A 27,812-nucleotide genomic window follows, 5' to 3' on the forward strand; every position below is an offset into this window, starting at 1 on the left:
CCGACCCGAGCCTACTTCGACAACATCGCAGTAGTATACACTACGCGGCTCGGATCGCTTCAGCGGTCAGACTAATTGTATGAGACACTTAAAAAATATACCAATTTAAAGAAGAATAAATATGCAACAACGTTTATTGAAAGCGATTACCATTTTGTGCTCTTTAAGTTTATGTAAAATGTATTTATATTTCCTAAAATTTAATGAAAGTGAATTCGTTAACTTTAATGATTTAAATTGTCTATTTTATTGAAATATGTTTAAACTTTGTACTTGTTATCACTATCCTCAGATAGGGCAATGTTTCTAGATTATTTTGGGTTCCATACTGTTAGTCTACTCCATAAACTGCATTTGCAATATCCATTATTGTGGATCGTTGCAAAAAATTGACATTTTGGGCTTAACTGCTCGTTTTTGGCGTGACGCACAAGGTTTGCATCGGTAAACTTTTGATATGTTACTAAGAAACGTTCATTCTGCAATTGTACAAAGTTTTTTCTTTGGGATAATTTTCCCTGTATTAAAAACCTTTGTTTCTTTACGGCGAAATTCGTCCCGACCAGAGCCTACTTCGACAACCTCGCAGTAGTATACACTACGCGGCTCGGATCGCTTTAGCGGTCAGACACATTGTACCAAGCTCTCAACAAATAAACTAATTTAAAGTTTTAGAACTTTGCAACTACTTTTATTAAATGTTTTCACATCGGGCTCTACGTGTTTTTGTAATACGTATTTTCATTTGTGCCCTTTTTTTCAGAACACCACTCTTCTAATATTGTTGTATAAATATCATATTTAGTAAACCGTAGTGAAAGATTTTTAAATTTAATCATTGAGAATAATGTTTTGAGTAAGTTTTGGTTTGCTATTCTGAAAGTATACTATAGTAATTACGTTATAGTGCCATATTGTTGAGTGGTCAATAAAGTATTATTTAGGACTTAACTTCTCGTTTTCGGTGTTCCGCGCAAGGTTTGCGGAGGTAAACATTTCAAATGTTGCTAGAAAACTTGAATGTTACCACTGTTTTAAATTTCAGTTAGGAGCAAATTTTACAAAGATTAAAAATCTTCGATTTCGTGGGAGTGAGAGTGGCCACAGCGCTTGCGGCTGTGGCTCTGTCGCAGTGCGTAGACGACATTGATAAGCTCGGGAGTCTCTAGTGATCCTATAAATTAAGCTAGACTTTTGAGAGATATGTCCCTGTAAAGCTTAAGAACTATACAACAACTTTTGTTTAAAATATATTTGCGTAAGACCCTTTATTTTTAAGTTAATTGTCTTTTTATTGCCTTGACTGATGTAAAAAAACTTATTTCATTAATTTAACATTTTTTTTCTTACCTTTAATATTAACTTTTAGAACTTTATTCATTATAAATGTGAGTAGTAGTGCTTTAAGATTATTTTCATATAGCTATCGAGAGTCTACGGTAAAAAGTGCGAAAATGGGAAGCATTTTAATGAACTGCTGCAAGTCGCTGTCATCTAGGACTTAACTGCAAATTTTTAGTGATACGCACAAGGTCTACAGCGGTAAACTTTCGGTATGTTATTAAGCATAGTCGACTCTACCACTGTGCAAAAATTCAGCTTTGGACAAATTTTTCACAGGTTGAAACCTTTGTTTCCTGGGCTATTAGCGCATCACCCGGCGAGGCAACCTTCACAGTTCCCTTCCCCGCTGGTCGCCTGTTGTGGCGCCAACCCTTCCGTCTTTCAGCCCTCGCGACGACCCGAGACGGCCTGCGGTCAGGACGCCTGCCCCTGGTTACCACGGCCTTCTTCATATCAGAACGCTCTACCTTTCCCCTTGCAAATCTGCAAGGAATTTCCCATTTTCGTGCCGTGAGGTGTACTTATGTGTTTTTTTTAAATCTTATTTTATTTGGGACTATTTTTATTTTATTTCATTGGGGATAACTTGAAAGCCAGTTCATGACAAGACTGTCACATGCAACCAAGCGCGGCTCCAGAAAAGGGAAGGTAAGGTTGAGGTACCGTCAATTGTTTTTTTTTTTTTTTTTTTTTTTTTTTTTACCGAAATACAAATTAATTCTTGTGTGAAAAATTTTCTTTCAACGAAAGTGATATGAAATTGTTTAAGTTAAGTGTGTTTGAGACCTCGAATTTGTAAATATTCCAAGCCTCATCTAAAATTAATTTAATGTGATGTTTTTTTTTTGCAACTGCATCCTTTCTTTCTTCGCAAGGGTTTCCCTCACGAGATGTCTGCTTTGAAGTTGCGCCTGCATACGATAACGGCAACGTATGGAAATTGTGGATTTGATCGACCTGTGCGATTGTACTGTTTTAAAGTTCAATATCGTTAAGTTTATTGGCGTGGTCGTTTTGGGAAGGACAAAATCACAATTACTGTGTCGGGATCTGAACACGGATCTGCCGATCAAGAGTCTACTGCGATCACTAGAGATCTCACAATTTATCCTCTCCTCGGCTTCTTTTTTTTTTTTTAAATTGAATTATGTAAGGTTTGTTGAGTTCGGAAAGTGCCGCCTCGAGTTCGGTTGCTGTCGGCAAGCATTAGTTATAAACGAAACCCGCGGTACGTAGTTTGCGTGCGGGCGGGTGGCGGCCATGTTGAATATCAGACAAGCCTCGCGAAAGAGCGGTCGCGTGCGTGCGAGGGGCAAGGGGAGGGGCAAGGGACTCGAACAGCCCCCGATCTGCGAGGCATCCGCGGAATTTCCATATTGCCGAGAGGTCAAGCAAGCGGGGAACCCCTCCCCCTGCCTTTCTCTCACCGGCCCCGCCCTCGACAACTTCACTAGTTACAAAGGATATCTGAAGAGGTCTCTCGCCCTGGAATGCGGCTAACTTGCGGGAGTAGGAGGGTTGTTGGAGGGGTGAGGGGGGGGGGAGCTCTTTGTTTCCTACCCCGCTGCAACGTCCGACGATAATCCTTTGTGGGCGGCGTTGTTGGAAGAGGTTAGGGGATGATATCAGAATATTTGCTCTGGCAGTCTCCCCCCCGCCCCTATCCACTAATTCCTCTCTCGCTGCGTGGGCACGTGGGATGGTTAGTGGGGGGAAAAAAGGAGTTGGGGGAGGGGGTTGACTTTCTATAAACTTACCCTCGGTGATCGCGCGCCTTTAAGGAACAGCGGAACCTTCCTGACTACTCAGCTTCGTGCTGCGCGGCGACCGAGAGGCAGCAACAGTTCGACTCCACGGCTGCTCGAGACAGGAGAATCCCTCCGCGGGGGTTCTCGGACTTGCTTTGTTCTTCCGCGCGCGTCAAAGGCCGCCGCGGTGGACTGAAGTTGCTAAAGTCTGTCGATACCCGGCGCTCCCAGCTCTGCTCGCGACGGATAATCGAGGGGAAAGTTTCACTCGTTCGCGGGCTGCGAACCGAGATGCCCCTGGGCGCCGTGGTGCTCAAGCGACTGCGCTGAGGAACTGTGTCAGAGCTCCAGGAGTAGTTAGTTGACTACGTGACTTTCCCTTTTTCCTGCGAGGACATGTTTTTACACTAATAGCTCCCCCGTTTATAAAACAACCATCGTTATTCTTTAAATGATATGGTACTGATGAAACACTCTGACTTGTAACTCAGAGCAATGATAAAGTATTGTACAAAACTAAGATTCAAAAACACCTTAGAGAGAGGAAATAATTATATTATTAGTATTTTAATATGATAATAAGTAGACCGTACACTTACTTGTATGTAAGGCCGGATTTATTATTATATGTTATCCGGAATTTTTAGAACTACAGAATGACTATGTATCGTAAATTAACTTGCAAGCATAAAAATTCCAGCAATCCTATGAAACTTAAGCAATTTCTGCTGTTTTGGTTTTAAAAATATATGTATGTGTATGATATAACCAAATCACACGCACGCAATAATTACTGTTTACAATTTATTAATGCTAATTTTTCAAAGTTCAAAAATATCTTAAGGGTTTGATGGATATGAATTAATGATCTAAGATATTACAAAAGGGATAGCGATAGTGAATAGAGGCAATTAGAATAATGGTTAATTTTTCTTTGGAATAAAATAACATAAACAAATACATTTCTTATGAAATAACATAAGTTTAACTGGACAGTTCTCAACACCAATATTAAACATCAAAACCCTTTTGAGCGAATACATTATGATTAAAAATATTTCGAGGCATTTAAATACATTGGACTCCAATGAATAATTCAACTTTGTGTCTAAAAAAACAAACATAGAATGTTTAAAAAAAATAATTTATACATGGTCGCGTGTGTTCGCAAATGAATTGCTTTGACGGTTTGTATAAAAATTTCTCTACGCCACAAAATATTTCATTTAATCAGACGAGTTAACCCGCGGTTTGAAATGTAACCTGGAATGTGATAGGAAAAACCATTCGAACAAAAAAAATCACTTTGCAACATGAATACATGCATGTCCATATTTTAAAGGCTAGAGGATAACAAAGCTTTGGTAGGAACAAAAATAAAAAATCTTTACGAGTTTTGGTAGCACAGGGAAGTAATCTCGTTTCGTGTTTTTTTTTGTTGCATTGTACTTTCAGATGCAAATAAAATGCTGTCAGAATTAAGGTATACTTGTTATCAAAGAGTAACATAAGAATTGAATATTGTGATTACTGAACTAGAAGTAAACGACTACAATGGCGGCTTCAGGATGACTTTTCGGGAGGGGCTATCGCACAAAGAAAGGTCGTAGTTGCAAAAAATGAAAGTGATCAGATATTGGCCTTGGAATATTATTTACAAATTACAGGTTTCAATTACAGAACCTTAGTAGCTCCATGCAACTTTTGACGAGATAAAAGTTTAACATATGAAATTAAATATTTAAGTAAACATAAATATACACTAATCAATAAAATTGGTATCGGGAGAGGCTATCGCCCCCAACATCCCCCTTCTGGATCCGCGCTGAAACGACAGCTCTTGAATGACTACTTGAGCCACCTTTTCTAACTTTCCAAACACCTTAAACTCCGTCTCACACGCTATGCTTATGATGTGTAAACATCTAAGATCTCGGTATACGGAATTTGGTAGGAGTAATTTCGTGAATGGAACAGAAGTCGATGAACGTAAATGGGTCACAAAAATGGTGGACATACGTTAGCAACATAAACCCGTATATAGTCCCTTTCATTAAAATTAGGGGGCATGCCAATAGTATTGGTGTGCCAAATGAAACTTTATGGTAGTGAAACTACCCTGGAATATATTTGGTGCAATAAAATATAGTAAAAAGTAATCACAAATTTTTAAAAAAATCTAAGAAAACTGGCATTAAATTTATTATAATAATATTTAGTATCTAGATTCCCGAAAAACTTACTAGTACAGTAATAGAACGCGCGGTTGGTAATCTCATGGAGTGAGGTTCAAATATCGTCACTGGCCAAATAGATTGTTACTTTTTTCCTCCAAAGGGAAAGTTTATAATAGTAACTGTTTGATGCATTTTAACAAGATGGACAGTATTTTAATAAAATACCTTGTCAAAATACAGGTCCAATGCATGGGTCAAGTATTTTTTTTTCCAAGTCTTTTTTGCTTTTGTCGGAACCGTTTCAATAAGAAGTTAAAAATTTTGGTCTGCAAGTCGAATTATTCGATAGTCGATGTAGCAGCTGCGGCAGCGAATCCTAGCGGCGTGTGCGGAAACTATGTGTCTACGAAAATTGTATTTTCAACTGCATTTCTTGACGCGTATCACACGTAGTTTCCGCACCCGCCGCTAGAATTCGCTGGCGGAGCAGCTACGTCGACTATTGGATTTATGAAGTGGTAAGTGTATTATTGCAAATCGTCCGGGACGGAAAATAAATGAATGGTAGTCGGGAGTGTGGGTTCAAATCCCTGTGAGAGCGTTGTCAGCTGTGCTGTCCAACGGCGCCACTTGCAGCCAGTGTTTGTCGAGACGTTTGGCCCCTCGTTGGCAGAGCGGCGTGTGGATGTAACAATACCTTATTGCAGGGCACGTGAGGGTGAATCAGTGTGAGATGAGATGTGTTAAATGTGTTCTCCAGGAGCACAGACACGAGTCCAAGTCCCCCACTCTCCCTTCAGAGGTCTCCACTCACGCCCCGAGAGGCCTATCAGTCATGTAACAGTGTTCCCTCCTTGAACAACATCGGTGGTGTACTCCGTAAAAACTATGTTTGCACTTTCAAAACAAGTTTTTTTCCCCCTTCAGAAACTTAGTTTCCAACATATTTCATCTAAGTGTTGGTAAAACTCATTTCTGTGGGTCCTACACAATGTTCGCTTTGACTTTAAGTTTATCAGTGGGGAATGCAGTGGTATCGTCTCATTAAGAGAAACCACGCTTTTTTTAAATATGTATTACGCATGAATGTATGTACTGTACAATTCACACTGACAAGATAAAAAACACATAGACTACTAGTTCTCGAAGAATATATATGTTGAGATTAAAAGAATAACAGTTTAAGAGCCATCGAACCGACTTGCGGCTTCCGGTGCCTTGTGTTCGAGTCTCGCCTCTCTTCGGGTGTGTCTGCGTTTGGGATCACCGAGGTTTTGTACGCCGACCCCTACTCCCCTCCCCGCGCTGAGACCCTCCGGTGAGGGGGCAGACACGATAATATCCCGCGCGATAAAAATAAACGAATGTGTTTCCCTCGCGATGGGATTGCCAGGCGGGGTTGAGCTAGTATTTCCTCCCCAGAGCATCCCCCCCCCCTTCTTTCCAGTCACCCGCGTCGTTGAAGACCCACGTGGCGACGCCTCTCGCCGCTGGGAAGGGGGCGTGTTTTTGTCGCGACTAATGACACAATTTGTCGGCGACTCTCCGTGACTGAGCCATTCTCTCTCTCTCTCTCTCTCTCTCTCTCTCTCTCTCTCTCTCTACGAGCAGGAAGGAAATAAAAGCAACCCGGCGGGAGCGTCTCGCGACGGTATTTTTAGCTGGCGATTGGTCGGGGGAGGCGAGGCGCCTGCGTGTTGCGGTGCTAACGGACGACGTCTTTATTACCCCTGAGGAGACGCTTCACTCGCGGCCGCGCGAGGAGGGGAAATACCTCCCCCACCTCCCTCCTTCCCTTTTGGCCATCGGGACGCGTTAACAAACACACCCCCCCGGCGCGAAATTTATCACTGCGTTCCTTCTGGATAACTGCGACTCTTCAACCGCTCGCGACATTGTGGCGTCATTACCCGTAGCCGTCGAATTATGACGGTGTGCCATTCAGAGGGCCGGTAACAAGTGAAAGCATACCTCAGCCCTACGTTTAATGAAATCTCCACAAGCACGCACACGCTTGTAGTGGTTTGCACAGGGTTCTAAGGAAGAAACATCAGTTCCAAACTGTGTGTTCGGACTTGTCAGTTGGAACCTAACAATCGAAACTGCCGTGTGGACGGTGGACTCATGATCAGTCGGAACTGACGGACTTACGAACTGATGGATTTTCATCACATCGAACTGTGGGCTCGAGAACTTTCAGTCCGAACTACCTCATGTGGGAACAGCGTCTCGCCAGTCCAAAACCGTCAATCCATCAGTCCGTCAGCTGAGAGTCGTGGCAGACATATTTGTTTGAACTCTTTGGTTGCTTTGCTATATATATTTTTTCTTTTTCTAACTAAAACTACAACTGCAACATCCAAAGTTTATTCCATGTTCTATGATGACACGATACATCCAACAGAAACAGCAACCACAAGACTGATATGAGTGGGAAAGGATTCAGTTCAGTCCAAACTGTCAGTTCGGACTGTTCGGTCCGAACTGAGCACCTGGACTGATCGTGGCCTTAATTCAGTCCAAACTGTCAGTTCGGACTGCTCATCTGGACTGATCGCGCGCGCGCGCGTTTGTGTATGTGTGAAGAAAAAGGGGGGGGGGGGGGGCTTTAGACCGAAGCTGGGCCACGGATGTTATAAAAGTTTGCGAACGACACTTAATTGCTTTGAGTATTCTCAGCCAGGGGGCAGTCGCACCGGAAGCCGTTGAAGGTTTGGGGATGGGGCGCTGGATGAGGAGGAGAGAAGTAAGATGGGGAGGGGGGGGGAGGGGGGGATAACCGAGACGCGCGCCCCTGGAGCTAATTATTCCGGCAGGCAGTGTGCGTGGCGAGACAAATTGAGTGCAGTGTCGCGGCGGGGGTGGGGAGAGGAGAGTGCGTGTGGTGTGTGGGGGAGGAAGAGGAGGAGGGGGAAGGGGGTGCTGCGAAGAGAAAGCCATGACAAACATCCTCACGCCCGCGAGCACCTGCTCTTCATCTTCATCATCTCTCTCCCGCCGGATGTGAGCGGCGCGGGAGGAAAAAAAAAAAAAACACTGCTTCCCTCGCCACGCACCGCGCTTCTCCCCAGATACTGCCTCCCAGCCAACCTGAACACGTTCTGCAATCAACCCCGACAATCATCCCTGCTCGCCGTTGCAAAACATTCTACTGTTCTTTGTTTTCAATAAAGTCATAATATAACAATGGGTATATGTTTTGTGCATGGTCTTATCAATTTAATATGTGCTTATTGAACGTCTTTAAGAATTTAAAATGCCAAATTATTTTTGAATCCTAGCCTGAAAATAGAACATGTAATCGTATGGCAAACGGATTTTAGGTAATAATTCGTAAATAAGTAAAAAAAAAAGTTTCCCAAAATGCACGGATCCCTTAACTATTAAAAGATTTTTATGGACATAATTCAAAAAATTAAGATGGTTACTAAAAAGTCAAAGTGCAAACTGTTTATTCGCAGTTGTACAACACACGATTTAATATTCTCGAGTCATGATAGGATAAAAAAACGAACTAGCCTTCATTGTTCTTAAAACTCTTATTAAAGTGATGAAACAATTTGAAATCCATTAAGTATGATTATATTATTGATTCCTTTAAATCACTAGCAAACATATAATATTGTATGGCAATATTTACGAACTCAACCCTGGCCTGCACCTCTTTTCATCTGACCATGCATCTGGACCACATATTCCGCCGTATGTAGCAACGGCGATTCCATCACGCAAATGTTTTGAGTCAATGTATACTGCATCTTCTTCGTGCTGTGCAACTTGGTCGGAAGAAAAATACTTTTTTTTTTTTTTTTTTTTTTTTGCGTTGGCGTAGTTTATCTATGGACGAGATCACAGTCGTTCCGTCACGAAACCACTGTGATCTCGTCGTGTCAGTCGAGAGCTGTTCATTCAAACATGTTTCTCCGGATGGAGCCGTGGAGGTGATAAATCTCGCAGACAGAAAAAAAAAGGGGGTGGGACAGTTCGCGGGCTGATGTCGTCTGTTTGTTGGCTGATAAACGTGCGCGTGTCTCGCGTCCAGATATCCGCGCAAGAGCTTTGTTGTTGTTGTAAACGGAACAGAAATATATTCATATTAACTTACAGGTATTTGTAAATTTTTATATTTACACGAGAACAACTGTATCACTACAAAATACTGCCAGCTATATCCTGGGTTCGGATTCTTAACCGGACATCATAGCTTTGTAATGACCCAGTACCTCCAATAGTTAAAGTTATTTGTGAAACGTTCCCTGAAAAATTTCCCAGTGTTAACTGCAGACATTATAAAGCACATTAAAAAAAGTAAAATTTTAGCACATTAGATTATTTTTTCCATGGTTTAAAAAAAATTATGCTTGAATTAAACAAAAAATTAAAATATAAAATTGTGCGCCAATTTTCGTAAGAATAATTCAGTATTATCTCGAAAAACGTATTTCATATTAGCAAAATTAACCATAGCTATATGTATGTTGTACAAAGTTAAATTATATATCTTATAATATTACAAACTATTTCTCGTCAAATAATTTCCAAAGGAATGTTTCGTAAAAGTTCATAGTTTTTTTATGGGCAGGTATTTGAATCTTTATTCTGGCACGAAAAAAATAACTTTTCCAGGTTCTGGACGTAAACAAAACATGATTGAAACTTGACGTTAATTCACGACTATTCTAGGCCCTGCCCCCGCAGCCAAATTACGTGTTTGTGGTCAGAGTTTTATTGTGATATGTTTGAATTTTTGTATAATTTACATTGGTGCGCTGTAACATATTTCATCTGATTCGATTAAAAATTGGTCAATTATTTAGAAATAGATTTAAAATTAATATTCGTTTGGCCTTGAATAATGTTTCCTTATTGGCCAGAACCAAAGAAAGAGGCGGTCAGTCAACCCTTCTGACCGTTAGGCGAGGTGGTTCCACAGACCCTGAGCGCAGGCCATCAGGAAATCCCTCGACAAAGGAGTTCCGTTAGGCCATGCATAGTGCATAGTTTGAATTATGTCATTTAACATCTTAAATCATACTTAAAACATAGCATTAATCAATTGTTATATTATACAATTATAACAAAACATAAAATAAAAATAAGTAAATAGGCGATTACAAAACGGATTTCCAACACACAAAAAAAATAGTGAAAAATAAAGGTTTCTAAATTCAATTTTGGACATTATTTGTATTGTCTACAAGAAAAACGAAACAATTACAAAAGAAATAACCCACAGAACGAATTGTTAATTGTTAAGAAGTTAAAATTCAATATAATGCAACAAAACCACCCGAATATATACTCAAATAATTAGAAGAATAAAATGTTTTTAAAGAAGTGACTATTCAAAGTATCAGAATTAACCCCGGTAACGTAAATATTTTATAATAGCTACCAACGAAACTAATAAATACAAATAAATATTAACTCACAACAAAATGGCAGATGTCTAAATAGTTAAAATTCAATACCTGTACACAAATCTAATGCCGATGGTAAAAATCCTTATAATTATAATTTTGTTATTTGGAATTTACAATAAGTAAGGATTATTTTGAGCTTAAAAACAATTTTTTATGATAGACGTATTTTGTATTGGCTGCCTATAATCTTTTTATTGAAAAACCATATTAACATACAGAATGACTTGGCAAATGCTTATAAAAGATTTTGCTACACTGTTTAGGATTACGTCTATATTAATAAAAATGTATCGCCAAATGTGTTACTAAGCGCAAAAATCGAGAACGGCTCGATCAATTAGACTATTTTTTTTCCATATGTATATGTATATGCACAAGGAAGGTTCTAATGGAGAGAGAAAAAATGTTGAAATTGCGAGGAAAATAGTAAAAACAACACTTTTCTTTTCCCATACAAACCACAGAGTAAATTAAAACACCCTAGCTGACAAACATTTGACGTCAATGAAAACAAAACAAAGGCGCGTAAGGATTATCTTTGGTATGCCTTCAGGTTAATTAGGTTGTATGGCATATAAAAAGTCTTTGGAGGCATTAGACTGTAACGCCCCTCGTGCCTCAAAGTTGAATTATTTTAAATTAATTAAAAAAGAGCCTTGGAAACTGCTGGGTAAGAAAATTTAGACAATTAAGTTATTGACCAGAGGTGGCACGAGGTGGAGAACAAGATAATTTGGAACTCCCTGACACAAGCAACTGGGGAGCTGGTGGATCTTTTAAGGGAACAAGGTATATCATAAATAAATTAACACTACACAAGTAGCTTGGTCTATAGGTTCCCTGTTTTATTATTAAGGAATTTTGTGTTCGTATTATTCAAACCTGACAATAAAAATCTTAGTAAATAACAAAGTTAAAGGGGGCGCCCCAGGATTAATTAAAACAGTACATATTACACCTTAGCAAAAAATTATTACATAATTAAAAATTTGAAAATTGCACCAAATTTGAATGTCCCAACAATTACATCGATGATTAGTTTAATTGATTCTACATATTCTTGAGGAAAGCACTGTTCGCTGGTAGGCTATTCATTCGATTAATGTAGTTCGTAGCTAGAAAGTGGGGGGGGGGGGGATGTTGATTTCACATTACCACCCGGGTCTTCAAAAAATAACGTCGGGTCGCGGAAACCTCTCTTCTAACGTGACCCGCAGTGGAGGTGCAGGACCACGAGCTGGGAGCAATTTGTCTCTCCAGCACTTCGACCCTGTCTGAAACCCAAATCAAATCCAAAACGAATTAGACTTGCTTCCAGACAGTCCTATACCGTCGGCGCAAAAGGCCAACAAACGGGAATGGGGGGGGGGGGGGGGGAAAGAAAAAAAATTACTCACCAACCAGGGTGTAGAGTTCGGAGCTCACTAGGTGTCTCGCGCCGACATCAGGATGCCGCGGACCGAGAAATCAGGATGCGCGGACGAAACCGGAATTTTTAGAATTAAATAAGAAGAAATAAAAATTTAACTACGCATGACTTTTCTAAAAACTACCTCTGCCTGGCTACTGTACAAACGGGATCACATCCCTTAAGCAAACTGACTACATTCTCGTGCACGCGAAAATCACCGTTCCCGCAAAAAGCCTCTTAGCGCAGAGGACGTAGAGGAGACGTGGTCAGTTGCCGAGGTCAGAGGGCTAAGTGCCCCGCAATCGGCCAAGGCACCTAATTAAATCGGGCGGTAAGGCCCCGGGTCAAAGGAGGGGGTAGGTTCGGTTCTAAGCCGAAAATTTCCGAAGGAGTCCGAGGCGGTCGTGACAACAACACGACATGCGCGCTCTCTACCGGACCGAAACGAAAACAAAGAACAATCGACCTCCAGGCCGCGAGAGGAAAGCATAGTGCCTTATGGCACCGCGACGCTGCCTTCTAGCGGCGTAAGGGGGAACTACTTGAGGTGGTGAGCAGACTTGCCACCAGGTGTCATGAGGGTAAGCTCTGCACGCTGGCGACCAGGCCCGCGGTTACTTTTTTTTTCCCGCTAGATGTCAGGGATGTGTCTGTCGGACCCGGGAGAAGGTTTTTGCATCAGGTCATCGTCCCGTCCGGTCACTGCTCTTAGCTTAATTTCTCAGAACTGAAGTGAGGAGGAGAGAGAGGAAGGGGGGGCAGAAATAGCCACTAAGGTGGGAACGCAGCTCCACTGGAGACTGCTTCGTGACGAGACATGCTTTTCTCAGCAGGCCTCTACAAGGTAGCAGCTTGCAGCCCCGGAGCTGCTCAAAGCAGTTTTGGTCATGCAGGGAATTAAAATTACAAACTCGGGACGTGACTGCAGGCGAGAGAAATTTCAACCGGGCTGACCATGTCCACATTAGACAGCAAAATATCAGATTGGCCCCCTGGGAAGGGGCTTCGGTCCACTGGCACAAAGTTTAAATCCGTGGCGTACACCGGCCTAACAAAAGTAAATCACCTCCATTAACAACCAGATAAAATTAAAAAAAATAGAAACCCCAAAAAATTTTAAAATTATAGAAAAAATTTAAAAAAGTGACGAAATGCCTAATTTCCGGCACAAGACATTACTATGAAAGATCTGCGAAACAATCAAAACCGATTTGGTGGAGATTTTCGTCAAACATTACCAGTGATTCCACGGTAAACGCCAGCGGATGAACACAATGCATGTTTAAAGTCCTCCATTTTGTGTAAAAACGTTAACATACTAAATTTAAACAAGAATATGCGTGTCGAATTACAAAATGATCGATATGGAGAAATATTTTCAAAACAACGCATTGACATTGGCAAAATCCCTGTAGATGTTTTGACTGGCTGAATTACATTTCCTGTCAGTTTTTGTCAGTTTACTGAATCAAAAACCGAGCTCATTCATAAGATGTTCCCAAATTTCGCTCAAAATTACAGACATAATTTTTGGTTGAACGAACGAGCTATATTAGCTGCCAAAAACACGGATGTAAATTAAATAAATTTCAAAATTAAAAATGAAATTTCCGGTGAATTAAGGACATACAAATCAGTTGATTGCGCAAATAAGCAAGATTATGTTGTCAACTATCCACCAGAATTTTTGAACTCACTTGATTTGCCATGATTGCCGCCTCATAATCTTAAAGTTAAAAGTAGGATCGGTGGTCATAATGTTGCGAAATATCAACAAACCGCGTCTTTGTAACGGCACACGACTAGCAGTGAAAAAATTACTGAACAATGTGATCGAAGCACCCATTCTAAAAGGAAAATATAAGGGATAAGATGTGTTGATACCTCGAATCCTAATGGTACCAACTGACGTACCATTTGAATTTAAACGACTGCAATTTTCAATGTGGCTTGCTTTCGCTATGACTATAAATAAATCCCAGGGTCAGTCGTTGAGTGTTTGCGGCGTTAATCTTGAAAACCCATGCTTCTCTCATGGACAGTTGTATGCTGCCTGCTCCCGCGTTGGAAAACCTTCAGCTTTATTTTTTTTACGCGCCAGTAATCAAACAAAAAATATCGTGTACCATAAAGCATTACTAAGTCTAGCAGTGTACGAAACAGAAAACTTATTGTTTTAAGTAATCTTTTCGTGCACCCTGCTGAAATATTCACCTTAAAATTACTGGTAAAAATAATAATTCAGAGCTCTCCGTACGTTAGCCGGTACACAGGTACTCTGTTTAATAGCTTTGAACGTGCACTCGCAAAGAATCTTCTTGTATAGTAACAAAACCTTCAAAACCTTTGAAATGCGTAGTACAGTCGCTGCCATTACATCCACACACAGGTTTACCTGGCTACAACAGAATACAGGTTCCATTGAAAATTTACAAATTTTACAACCTTTACAAAATGTGAAATAATAATATTTTATTCTAAATTTCTGTTAAAAATTGCTTCTTAAATAGAATAAATCGTTTATAACTACTGTTTAATACTTTTAAACACCTAATTAGAAAACTTAAATGTAATTAAATAAATAACATAAAAGGCGACAGCAAATATTTCTCTGGACTGCTATTCGTTTACGTAAATTTATTTCCAAATTAACATTTTAAAAACAAATCACCATATTGTAATGTTAATTTTTTTTTTTACAAGATACAGGTTTTTCCAAATATACCAAAAATTTATATCAACTCAATTTAAAAAAAATTAAAAACACATTAATCGATATATAGTTTATATTTTATAGAACTATAAATTTAGTTTTGTTTGACACATAATAAGTAAAATTATAATGATTAGTAAGTTATTTAATAATGTATTAATCGAAAATTTTAAGAGTTATAGATTTTTAAAGTTATTTCTATCAGAAGTTTTCACCAAAATATTTTCATCTTGAATGTACTGATGGTCCTAAACTTTTGGCGGGGCCTGTACAGAGCTAGGAAGTCGGAATCCACCGTAGTTTCTGCGAAGATCCAGTTATCCGGAACCTCGAAGCATCCTCTGGTTACTCGTGGCGCATTCTCCGCTGAACTAACGGCGCTGAACAGAGTCAGCGAAAGTGCTGCAGCCTGAATAGAGGTTCGTTCCCAAACCCACGCCAGGACTCGGTGGGGGGGGGGGGGGGGATCTGAGGACCTCTCCTGTCAGTCTCTCCTCTCTCGGAAATAAAACAAAAAAAGAAAAGTCCCCCCCCTCAACACTTCAAAGCACATTTTCCACGCGTCGCGAGCTCGTAAAGACCCCGCGAGTTTAAAAACAGAGAACTCTTGGGATCTTAACAAGCAGCCGCGTAGCTTTCAAACACATTTTTCACCCCCTCCCCTTCCCCCACTTTTCAAGACGTTTTTTCTATTTCTTTCTCTGGATCGCGAACCGCCACGTCTCTGCAGCGGGAAATCCTCCTCGTGTTTACACTTCGCCACGAGTCACACGAGAAATGTTCGTATGTCACCCGGCGCACGATTTCATGACATTACGAAGCTATTACGGCAGTTTTTTTTTAGTAAGTAAATAAATAAATGTTTTAAACTTCTTAGGCTTTCGCTGTAAACATTTATTTTTCTCTCTTTAAAGTGCGATGTTGTAAATGTTTAACGCAGCAATACTAATCTTTATCTCAGTGACAATTAAAACTCGTGTGTTCTCACCTTATATTGGTTGCACTTGGTTATGAAACAAATGTGGTTTTGGTTGTTACATCTCTAGCTCCAGTATTCGTAGCGAGATAAAATATATACAAGTATTTAAGTATAACTATAGGCTTTTAAACACAAAAAAAGTTTCATCAAAATCGGTCCAGTAGTTTATGCGCGATACTCGAACGACCATACAGATAAATAGACACATATTCAATAATAATATAGAAATTCAACAAAAATAATTCAAAATTATAATTTTTAATTCAAACAATTTTTAACTAAATAAAAAATCTATATAATAATAACAAAATTCATATGAATTAACAGCGTGGTTTTTATTAAAAAGGGATAAATACATTTGAGTTCTTATTGTATTAATATATATATAAGTATGATGATTAGTGTTATATATTAAACAGATTGTTGATGACGCGCAGTCTCGTCGACAACACGCCTCTGTGGGACTTCAAGCAGTGATCCTGTAATTTCATGCCGGAATATTATAGACAAAGGCTCCGTTACTTCCCTATGCCACTTACTGTGTTTACAAATTGTTTATTCCTAAAATCTTCAAATAATGCATATTAATGACGAAACCACCAAACAAAAATTGTACAGAGAAGTGCAATGGCTCTTAATTTTTTTTGTAATCAGGCAGTTTCAGTGTATCTCTAACGGTTTGTAAATGGCGCGTCAACACCCGGAACTCTGGAAGCAGCTTTGCGACTCAGCGAGGCTCGATAAGTCATGGATGTATCTGTGCTGGTGAGGCGGGATGATAAGCGCGACGCTCGCTGGTGTTTCTAGCGCGCGCAATCTTCTCGTCGTGCATACGGAAACTATGAAAGTGTAGCGGTCACCGTAACCTCATATAGCGGAGAAATGAAGATTTAGGTGTAATACAAGTCCCATAAGTGCTTTCAATAATCTCTACCTGTTGCTTCGTGCCTAAAAATTAGGGTAAACCGAGGTAAATTGGTGATAGAGGTAATTCGGTGATATTTCTGCCATCGCTGCTCGCTAACAAACCTGTAGAGGAACAGCTTCCAAATTTTGTCGCTAGATAGGGTACAAGTCTAGCTTCGCAGGTCACTGCGGGCAGAGCGCTCTGTTGAACGCTTTCGAAGACACAAGAAAAAAATGTTAGTACCGTTCAAATATTGGCTTTTTGTGACGCGCAAGCAAAGTTATTTCTTATGTTTAGTTTTTTCAGCAGAAATAAAGGTATTTTTTCGATGCAGCAGCGTGGAAACGTTAGGTACATGTGAATCTTGTTTTTCAGTGCAAAAACTTTTGATGATTGATGTTTACATTTTCACAAAACCTTAAATTTTAAGAACATTTTCTTAGCATTTGAAGCTCCATTTTATACCCATGCTAAAATAATAGTTTTGAAATGTAGCTACATAAGTAGGCCAGACTAATACTAAGTATTTTATTTAAATATAATGTGTATTCTTGCTTATATTTTTAAAATGTGAATGCTTTTTTTGCGATTAGTCTTATCACCAAATTACCTGTTATCACCAAATTAAACATATCGTAAAATTAACTTAGTTAAAAAAAATGCCTCCAGTACTAAGCAAATCAGCGAATAAACATAAAACAAAGGAAAAGTCTATTTCTGGAATTCTAGTGTATCGATCATACAACCACAGAGACCTTATTGAAGCAGCTGAATTTGTGACTGAAAACAACTTTACAATTTGCAAAGCAGCAAAAGAAAAACATGTCCCTTGGTCCACGTTCAAAAGGTTTTTAAAAGCAAATCCCAACCCAAAGTCGGTCGTTAGTTTGCCTAAAATGGGAAGACCTCATGCGCTTTCCGTTGAATTAGAGCAAAAAATTTATCACTACACCATTAAAATGCAAGAATTAGGGTTTGGACTAACTGTGAAACAAGTAAGAGATGTTGCTTACCGAATGGCAGAAGTGTGTGGCCGTGAACATTTTTTCAACCCACAGAAAAAGAGTGCAAGTTTGTGGTGGTGGGTAAACTTTAAAACAAGATATGGACTTACTTTACGTGTACCTGAAAATTTAGTTGCATACAGAGCATCCACGGGAAACCGTAAAATGATCGATGACTTTTTTTCGAAGCTTGATTTGGACATGACAAAATTAGGAATCAAGAACATGAAAAATTGCATCTGGAATTGTGATGAAACGGGACTAACGTTCGTTGTTAAACCTAAAAAAATTGTCACTGCTGTTGGAAAAAGATACATTTATAAAAGGACATTTGCCGATAAAGGTGAAACTCATACTGTTTTGGGATGTGCGTGTGCTGATGGTTCTTGGATTCCTCCCATGGTTATTTTTACGGGTGTTCGTTGGAATGATGACTTAAAAGAAGATGCTCTTCCCAACACACTAGTGCGGCTATCACCTAAAGGTTGGAAAACTTCAGAACAGTTTTATGACTGGATGAAGCACTTCGTCAACTGTATCCCGCCTCAAAGACCAGTGTTACTACTTATGGACTCTCACACCTTCTATATCTCACCAGAAGTAATATCTTTGGCCAAACAAAATGACATTTGTTTGTTTACATTCCCAGCACATACCAGCCACCTTCTTCAGCCACTAGACGTGGGAGTTTACAAAGCACTTAAGGTAGCTTGAGCTGAAAGTGTCGAATTTATGAGGGAATCATCAACAAAACCAAACCGTACTTTGTTTCATCGAATGATGGCCCCTGCTTTTGTAAAAGCCTTCTCATGTAAGAACTTCAGAGCAGGTTTCAGAAAATCGGAAATAATGCCACTGAATCCCGATGCCATAACACATGCAGCACTCGCTCCAGCCAATTACACCGAACGTGCTCAAAATGATGAAGTTTCCCATTCTGAGGCAACTGATACAACTTCAAGCGGACAAGAAGCTTCATGTTCAGGCGAAAAAGTGCTAGTTCCCTCGATGAATGCGAGCCAGTCATCATTGGAAGAAGCTGTCACTCGTCACTGGCATTTTGAAAAAGCCAGTCTTTAACCACAAGGATCAGCAGACAACCCGAAAAACAAAGAAAAGGGATTCCTCAGATAAATGTTTAACACCCCCAGGTGAAGATGAGGGATTCAAAGAGAAAAAGAAAGTTGGGAATGAAACAGTAAGAAGGAACACGAAACTAAATTCAGCAACACCTAAACCTACGAAAATTCAGCCAGAAAGTGATTGTTGTGTGGGGTTTGTGAGAAAAGTTATTCCTCCAATTGCAAAAAAAAAGAAATGTTAATAAATGGGTCCAATGTTGTTTTTGTTTAGTACCATACCACGAGATGTGTCAAACGTCTGTTAATGACACAACCTGTTTATGTGTAACAACTGTGCCCAGTAAATAATATAGAAATTGGTTAAAAATTTACAATTGCTTTCTATATAAACATTTTGATACAACGATGATAATTATGGCGTTTTATGAGACGGGAAGGGGGGGGGGGTAATTTTCTAATTAATATAACAATGTTTTTAGTAATTATGTCAAATTATGAATGTTATTTATTAAAATCCTATATTGTGTATGTACCTACAGGTGTGCTTTATAAAAATCAATTTAAAAGTATGCTTATAAAAATGTATATATTTTTTAATGTCATAACAATATTTAGTTGGAAGTTTATGTGATACTGTGTGTATATTATGTAATATAAATATGATTTGGCTACTTAAGAGAATTATATTTGTAAAATATGTTTTGTCAACAAATTACCTCAACCATATCACCAAATTAAATATGTATCACCAAATTACATAAAAAAAGGGTAAAAATAAAAAATTTATTTTCAAATTCATTGTTTAGAGTATCAATTTTCTATAAGGTGTAACATAAGAACGGAAGTGTACATTAAGACATTCTGTTGATAAACAATTTATTTTTCAACATAGATTACAGTCATTTATCAATTTTTTTAATATCACCAAATTACCTCGGTTTACCCTACTCTGAATATACACCTTTAAGCAGTTTTACCTCTTCTAAAAATACCATTTAAAACTTAATCCGGAAAAAAACTAGGTACTTATCGGCCTTTGGCAAATTCTTAAATGTTTTTCGTAAACAGACCCCACTCGGGTATAATGAGCAGTATTCAAATCGCGTTGTTTTTCCTGAAGCCCTGCACACCGTATGTGTGCACGGATAGCCGGAGCCCTTAACGCCATTTCGCTTGAGATACACTGAGGAATATCTACCTTACTGTGTTAGGCTCGTAATCACACACCATGTTGTTTATTCAATTTCATTGCCATAACTATTAAAGACTGTTCCTGTTAATTTATTAAAAAAAGAAAAAGGTTCTTGCATTTTATTTTTTCGTTCCGAATTTCGTCATCAGAAAAACAGTAAACGTTATATGCGAGCTGATCATAATTATGAACACTTGCGCTACTTTTTCCCCCCTGTATTGATAACACTTCGTAAATATACAGTATGTCCACAAATGAATGTCTCAGTTATTGGAATAACAAAGCTTTTTCCAAAAACTCACAATATATGAATGTCTGTAATGGATAGTTTATTTAATAAAATATATTACATGAAATTATGCATGCCCTCTGGATGCCGGCGCGTCAAAAACGTGAAATCTTCTTGAATTTGACATACACATGATCAGTTTCAGTCCCATCTCATTTCCCATTAAATCAACTTTGTCAGAGTGGAACAGTTTAATTATCGCCAATAAATCAAGATACGTTATACAGTCTGATTATAAAAGAATGTCCCAATTATAAATTTTAATAGTATCAACTGTAAGCATTGTAGTGTGTTGGTTCAAGGTCACAATTAAAGATTAACTCAAATTGTTTTAGATAAGCGCAAACGCGAGTACTTATTAGTTGTTTTCTCGCTTGCAACGCCACCTACGCAAAATGGCTACTCCTGAGGGTAAATCATTTTGTGTTCTGCTATTTGCTAAGTGTGCATCTGCAATTTCAGACCTTTCCTTTGGGATCTCTTTAAACGAGAGTGGTTGAACGTCTAAGTCCCTGACCGTTGGGTTGGTCGTAATAGTCGAGATGACAATGGCTCTTTTTCGCTGGCCTCCACCTTCACCTGACAATAACACCGTGCGATTTTTTTCCTTGGGGGCTTTATAAAATATCGTGTCTACGTTCTGCCGCTACCTAATGATTTGCCAGAGTTGGGACACAGAATTAAAGAAGCTATTGCTTCCATTACTCCGGACTTGTTAACCAAAGTGTGAGAAGAATATTGGACTTTAGGTTGGATGTGTGCCGTATAGCTAAAGGTGCACATACTGAACATTTGTAAGAAAAAAAAAACTAGGTTAGTTTAACTTCAATTTGATGTATGATGTAAATAGTCTAGATTAAACTGTTAGGTATAATATACCATTGAAACTGGGATATTCTTTTATGGACACTCTGAATTTTGACAAAATTTGAAACAGAACGAAAAATTCAAGTGTGGCACGGTGATTATTTTTACAGGAAACGGTAAATAATAGTAATGAAATAAAAAAAAATGAAAAGTTTCGGTCGAGGTAAGTCTGCCCATCTGAAGATGCAGTCCTTGGAGCCTTATAGTGTGCCGACCAATAGGATTAAGGGGGGGGGGGAATGAGGATGAAAAGTCCTCCAATAAATCTCTCTCCTGACCGCAGAATGTTGGCGCGGTCGTGCTATAGCCGCGGTGACGCAGCGGGATAGGCAACTCGGGGTGAGATACCACGGGAGCTTCTCTGAATGTGAAGATGCCTTCCCCCCCCCCCCACCACCTTCCCTGAGGCATGACCACCGCAATAGGCTGTATAGCTTTGGTAAGGGGGGGAGGGAGGTTTAAGGTGTACCACGATGTAGCAAGGGGAGTCGACAATGCCACCCCTCTCTACAGGATTCAGGTAGGTACAACCATGCAGCATTTCTACAAGCGCGGAAGGCATTTTTTTTTTTCAACCGCCTGATTCATAACATTTCTACCGGCTGGTGTCAAAGCTTTTATAGTTCATGTTTAGCTTTACGTATTATCAACAAGGCCATTAGAAACGGACGTATTTAAGGTACACAATTCAGGAAATTTTTTGTCGTGTCTAAGGAAAAAAAAGGAAAAAGTAGGAAGGAGGGGAGAAATCGGCCATGACCAATGGCAAGGAGCCATTTTAAAACTTGCTTGCACATAGTGATCTCAGGAAACCATGAGAAACCGAAATATCGATGGCAGTTCCATCTTGCACGGTAAAGCTTTTATAGTTTTCTTCTCTTTGGTAAACTTTAACAATTTTAAAAGCATAAGAAAACTGTCGTTAGTGTTTTAATTTGTACTTATATTTCTGTACAACTATGCATTATAAGAAAACTAAAAAAAAAGTAATGTTGATCACGTTTTAAATAAACCGAACCTTCAGGAGAAAACTGTTTTGACTACGGCTTGGGTTTATTTTTAAGTACCTAAAGGTCAAATCACCAATAGCACATCAAAATACTTCACTGTTAATAATGTTAACCTCAAATTTACATAGAACGCTGGTTACAATTTATCGAAGGATCATCGTAAAGTTACGGATTTCTTCGTAAATTTACGGACACTGACTTCACTTAGTTTGAACATGAATTCTAAAATAATATCTTTAGTATATTAGCAAAAAAATTATAAAATGTTTAAGTCGACAGGAAGAACACTCTTTCTTTGTCCACTTAAGAGCGAAATGTACACGGGGAAGTCAAAATACAGCGTAGTTCCCACGAAAATTAAGTTAGTTGGAATTCTGAAGAACTCTTCGTTCATTTGAGTTAAATTGTTCGTTGAAAAGTCCGTAAATATACTGTATTTATTACCTGGAGCTAGGAAATGTCTGGAGTTGGTTTTCTGGTGAAGTAGTCGAAGGCCCATTTTTAAACTGTTAAAAATTTTCACCTTAAATTTACGAAGAACGCTGGTTACAAAATTTCCAGCGATCTTCGTAAATTTATTGTAACCTTTGTAAATTTACGGGTATTAAGTTCAATTACTTCGAGCATGAATCCACAAGAATAATGACTTGTAAAGACGACTGAAGAACACACTTATTTCGTTTGCGTACGACCTCTGTTTGTACCGAAACACAGAACTCGGAAGATGAAATACAGAGCAGTTTATACGAAGACACAGTTATCTGAAACAACAAAGAACTCTTAGTTTCTATAAGCTTAAATAAATCTTCGTTGAAAAGTCAATATGTACATTTACTGTAGTTCTTAACAGTGTAGCTCTTCATCCTATTGCGGAAATAGTGTTTCGCCGCGGCTGATTACGGTCGGTAAGCAAGTATGATAATTTTCCGTCGTCAAACAGTCACTGCCATAAAAGCACAATATTTTTTTCTTTTTTTTGTTGCGTCCCTCAAAACATCAGTCGGACGGAAAGTATCCCTGTGGCGGGCGCTTGTCACGCTCTCCTCCTGACACACGGAGGGCGATGTTCGCCGCTCGCAACGACACGTCGCAGCTCTGAGACGGATGACACCCTGGCGCGGCCAATGAATGACTCGGCGGCGAGGTCGGGAGCATCTGCCGCGAGTCGCCCCAGCTGCCGTCGGACCCAGTCCCCTCACAGGCGACACCAGGTGGGAGGGGGTGGGGGAAACTCTCCAGTGTTGTGGTTACCACCACTGCGCAAACCCCTAACAGATACTCTGCGGTGAGCCGAGGCATCGTTTCATGCCTCGTCCACCGCTAAAGACTCTAGAATTAGCACGTGTCCGAATTCTCCTGATGTGTAGGCTACCTATTGTTTACTTCGGGGTAGAGAATATATACGTCATTTTTAAAATAACAATTTTTGCAGATTATATTTGACATAAAATTCTAATAATTATAAAGCGCGTAAGTTCATTTTTCACTTTACGTTCGCCAGGTATTAAATGAACTGAATACAAAATAATTTTTTTTTTTAAACGTATTCATAAGGAAGTTTCAACCAAAAACATGCACATTACATGCCGATCGTAGCCACGAAACAAAGGTAAAATCATAATGTAATTTGTCGCGAATTTGTGCGGGACTGATAAATTGTTAAAAATTACTAATTTTAGTAAAATATTGTTTTTGTAGTATTTTTTTTTTTAATTTGGGAAAATAGAATGTAAACACTGTTCAGCTGGCTAATACATTTTGAAGACGTCAGATATTGAACCCGTTATAATTAATAAAATACGCCGCAAGGGCAAGTGAGCTGTACAAATACGCGAACACAATAAAATTGCGTACTTGAATTCGGGCACGGCTTAAGTAGCATCCTCAAGGTGCCTAGTGTAAGTTAGTAACGCATTTGTTTTTAGCTACTCAGCTCTAAGTGTAGGTATTCCTTTTTCTTCCGAACTCCGCCAAGCTTACGCGAAGGACACTAACTTTCATGATTTAATAGTTTAACAAATATTTTATGTAACACGGACTTACACGGAATAAAAGGGTTTTAACTCCACGGTATAACCAATGAAGACGGAAGTATATCCTTTATTTGCAACTCTTACATGATGGTCGACACAGACGCTCTTGGTAATACAGAAAGAAACTGTAGTTTACACAACGATTGATGATGTATGGTGGGCGACAATGTTAAAGAATAATTAATTATAAGTAATCCAAACCAAAAACATGTCATAATATTAAATTTCATGCAGTTCCAGAAGTTATCATTACAATCCATGAAATTGTAATAAGATAGATTTCTCAGAAATACTAGATACCTATTGTAGCCATTACCATGGTGCGACTTCCAGAATTTTTTTTATATCGTTTTTATGTAGTACCCGGCGTTGCCCGGGCTGAACACAGGGTGATATATTGTCCGTGAGTTGAAGCAAAATGGATAGCGCTATATGAAAGTGCGATGGACATAAATAAATGACAAACAAATGCTGTTTGTATGGCTATGACCTATGAGTTTCTTTTTACCCATGGCGATCGGTTGAACGGTGGCAGCGCCATCTAGCGGCGAGTTGCAAAATATAGATAGCATAAAAACCTCCATGAAAAAAACACTTTGATGTGCTAACTTTCATAGCGATCGGTCAAATGGTGTCCGAGTTTATCAACGTCATATATACCAACATCCTATAGTTATCATGGGCACAATAACTGCCGCAATTAGCTATACAAAAATCACTTTAAAACTGATACATAAAATCTAGTAGTAGAAAATCTGCGTCAATTTCGTTAATGGGCAACATCCGACCAAAGATTTAGAAATGGGGAAAGTTTTTTGAAAAACAAAACAATCGCTGTAACTCCCATAATATAGAAAATATCACATCCGTTTGAACGTATTTAACTCGTTTGGGCAATATCAAAATCTTTTTTCCTGAAAATTTTTTGATACGACCAACTATAACTTAAACGGAGTTGATAAAACAAGGGTTGTAGGACAAATAAAATTATACCTCCATTCGTAGGCACAACATCGGATTCGTACAGATTGTTTGTAATATTATAATTTTTATCTGAAACTTTTGTCGGATCAATGTTTGAAAAATATGAGCCATTCCTGCAGAGGGTGTCAATAAACAGGGGTAGAAGTTTAAAAAAATCATATTTTCCGTACCATGTACACTATTTAATTCGTTTTAATTTTTTGTAAAACCAGAAATTATTAATTACAACTTTCGTCTGAAATAATTTTATACGACTAACCATTACTGCAAAGTATAGAATAAACAGGGATTGAATGTAAAAAAAATTAATAACTCTCTTATTAGGCACACTATCAAATTGTATGTAAACCCTACAAATATTATCTAAATTTTTGTGTGAAACAATTTCTGATACAACTAACCATTGAAAAGGGTGTACAAAGAGAGGTTAAAATACAAAAATAAATTAATTACTCCCTTAGTAGGCACACAATCAAATTCGTTCAAACTGTTTGTAAATCTTGTAATTTTTATCTTAAACTTTTGCCTGATACAATATTTGATAATGCAAGGGGAGGAAAAACCTGAAGTTTGAATAAGAAAATAAATAAAACTTCTCTATCATGTACACTATAGAATAGATTCTTATTATTGATTCACTTTCTAAATATTGTCTTAAACTTTTGTTAAAATAAAATATGTAACAACCATCACTGCAATGGATGAAAATAACAAGATTTAAAAGTAACAACAAATACTTACTTTTTAATACATCTATTATTAAATCCTTTATAATTTATTGTATAAATCCTAAACTTTATCTAAAACTTTAGCTGCAATTTTTTTATGGAACGTTTTATCACCGTAACAACAGGAGTTTATGTTTAAAAAATTCAAAACTTCTTTAGTATCAAATTAGTTTAAATTTATTTTAAAACATCTTAATATTAATTTAAACCTTGGTGCAAATATAAATTTTATACGACCAAGTTATTAGTGCAAGGGATGAAAAATGGCGTTAGAAGGTCAAACAAATTTATTAACTATTTTCGTTGGCACAATACAGCAGTCGTTTTAAGTAATTCAATGCTGGATACATCGTGTTAAAAACAATAATTATATTTTAGCTGAATGGAAAACGAGGAAATGAGTAATCGATAATTTCGTAATATTGGAGAACATAATTATGTTATGTAAATTAAGGTCTTAAAATGTTCCAGAAGATCATAGAAGTTTCCGAAATATTTCCAGAAGAATTAGGTACTTCTATATCTATCTACGTTTGTAGGCTGTGGCGAAAGGTTTTTTTATTTGTGATCAAATCTTTTCATCTTAAAAAAAATTGATGAATGCTGGCAATGCTTACCTCTCGCATCATGTACTGTTATAATTCGTAGTACAGTCGCAAATATGTATCTCACAACTTTTTTTACACACACACATGAATGTACGGTTGTAATATATTATTTAAAGTCAAAAACTAAATTTGTAAGAATAACTTTGTTCCCTTTCTTAGAAATGAACATTTTAAATTTATAAAACACTTTTATAACTAACATTGTCATTGGAAATTTGGCAATTATTGTTAGTTTAATCAACTTCATTGTTAGGTTTAATCCGATATTCAATACTATATTAATTTAATTTATAATAAAAATATTTATAGCCAAGCACAATCACATTTTTCATTCCCCACTTGGTTCTCCTCCCATCCCTCCGGATACAAAATACCATGCGCACCCATTTTTACTGGTACTGAAAGTTTATGACCCTAAAAATAGCCCTCCTCCCCTTCCCCAACAAAAAATGTAAGTTTATTAGAGTGTTGTTGTTTCTCTGCCACGAGGGGCTGAACTCGTAAAGTCGAGTTTTGCGCAACGGGTTCTTCTCTGTTGGGCAAGATGGAGCTAAGACTCATCTTCACACGCCATGTTGCAACATTGCCTTTAGAGCCTTATTGGCCTTATTTTTGTATCGAAGCAATTCCTATCAATATTTTACTATGTGAACAGTTGAAAATTTTGTGACCAGATATGCTCTATCCGTCTTTGGTTATCTGTAGACAGATAAGTATTTATAAGAAAATTGATATTTTTTTTGTTCATTAGGACGTCTCGATCAAGCACTATATCGTCATAGGGAAACCTCAATAACGGACAAAAATGAACACGCAAAGACAAAGAAAACTAGCCATAATCAGCCGATGGCAAAAGTAAAATGCATAGACAGCACTGATAATGGCTTGCGAATTCATCTTTTTGTTCAATTTTGAGCGTTCTCAATGACATACCTACAGTATAAATAGCAACGGCGTATGTAAAAAAAAAATTTAAATATGCAACTTTCTATTTCAAGTAAGCCACCTATAAGGATAGCAGTGGCTGGGTTTTATTTACTTCTTTCAAGAAATAAAAAGAATGAAATTTATTTAAAATAAACTCAGTCCTCATTTAATAATAATCAAATATACATACACATACTTAGTGGTTTATTATGTGTTTTAAAATGTTACAGTTGTTTTGTTTTAATATATATTCGAATGCAACTTTTAGTTTGAAAAATACTTAAAACATAGCGCCGCGTTCGTAATGCTTTAGAGAACCAACTAAATGTTAAATATCTCTGACCCCATGTTTGTTCCAACATAATTTTCCTGGCTAATAAATATGA

The sequence above is a fragment of the Bacillus rossius genome (assembly GCF_032445375.1).
Source record: "Bacillus rossius redtenbacheri isolate Brsri chromosome 4 unlocalized genomic scaffold, Brsri_v3 Brsri_v3_scf4_2, whole genome shotgun sequence".
Classification (NCBI taxonomy): domain Eukaryota; kingdom Metazoa; phylum Arthropoda; class Insecta; order Phasmatodea; family Bacillidae; genus Bacillus; species Bacillus rossius.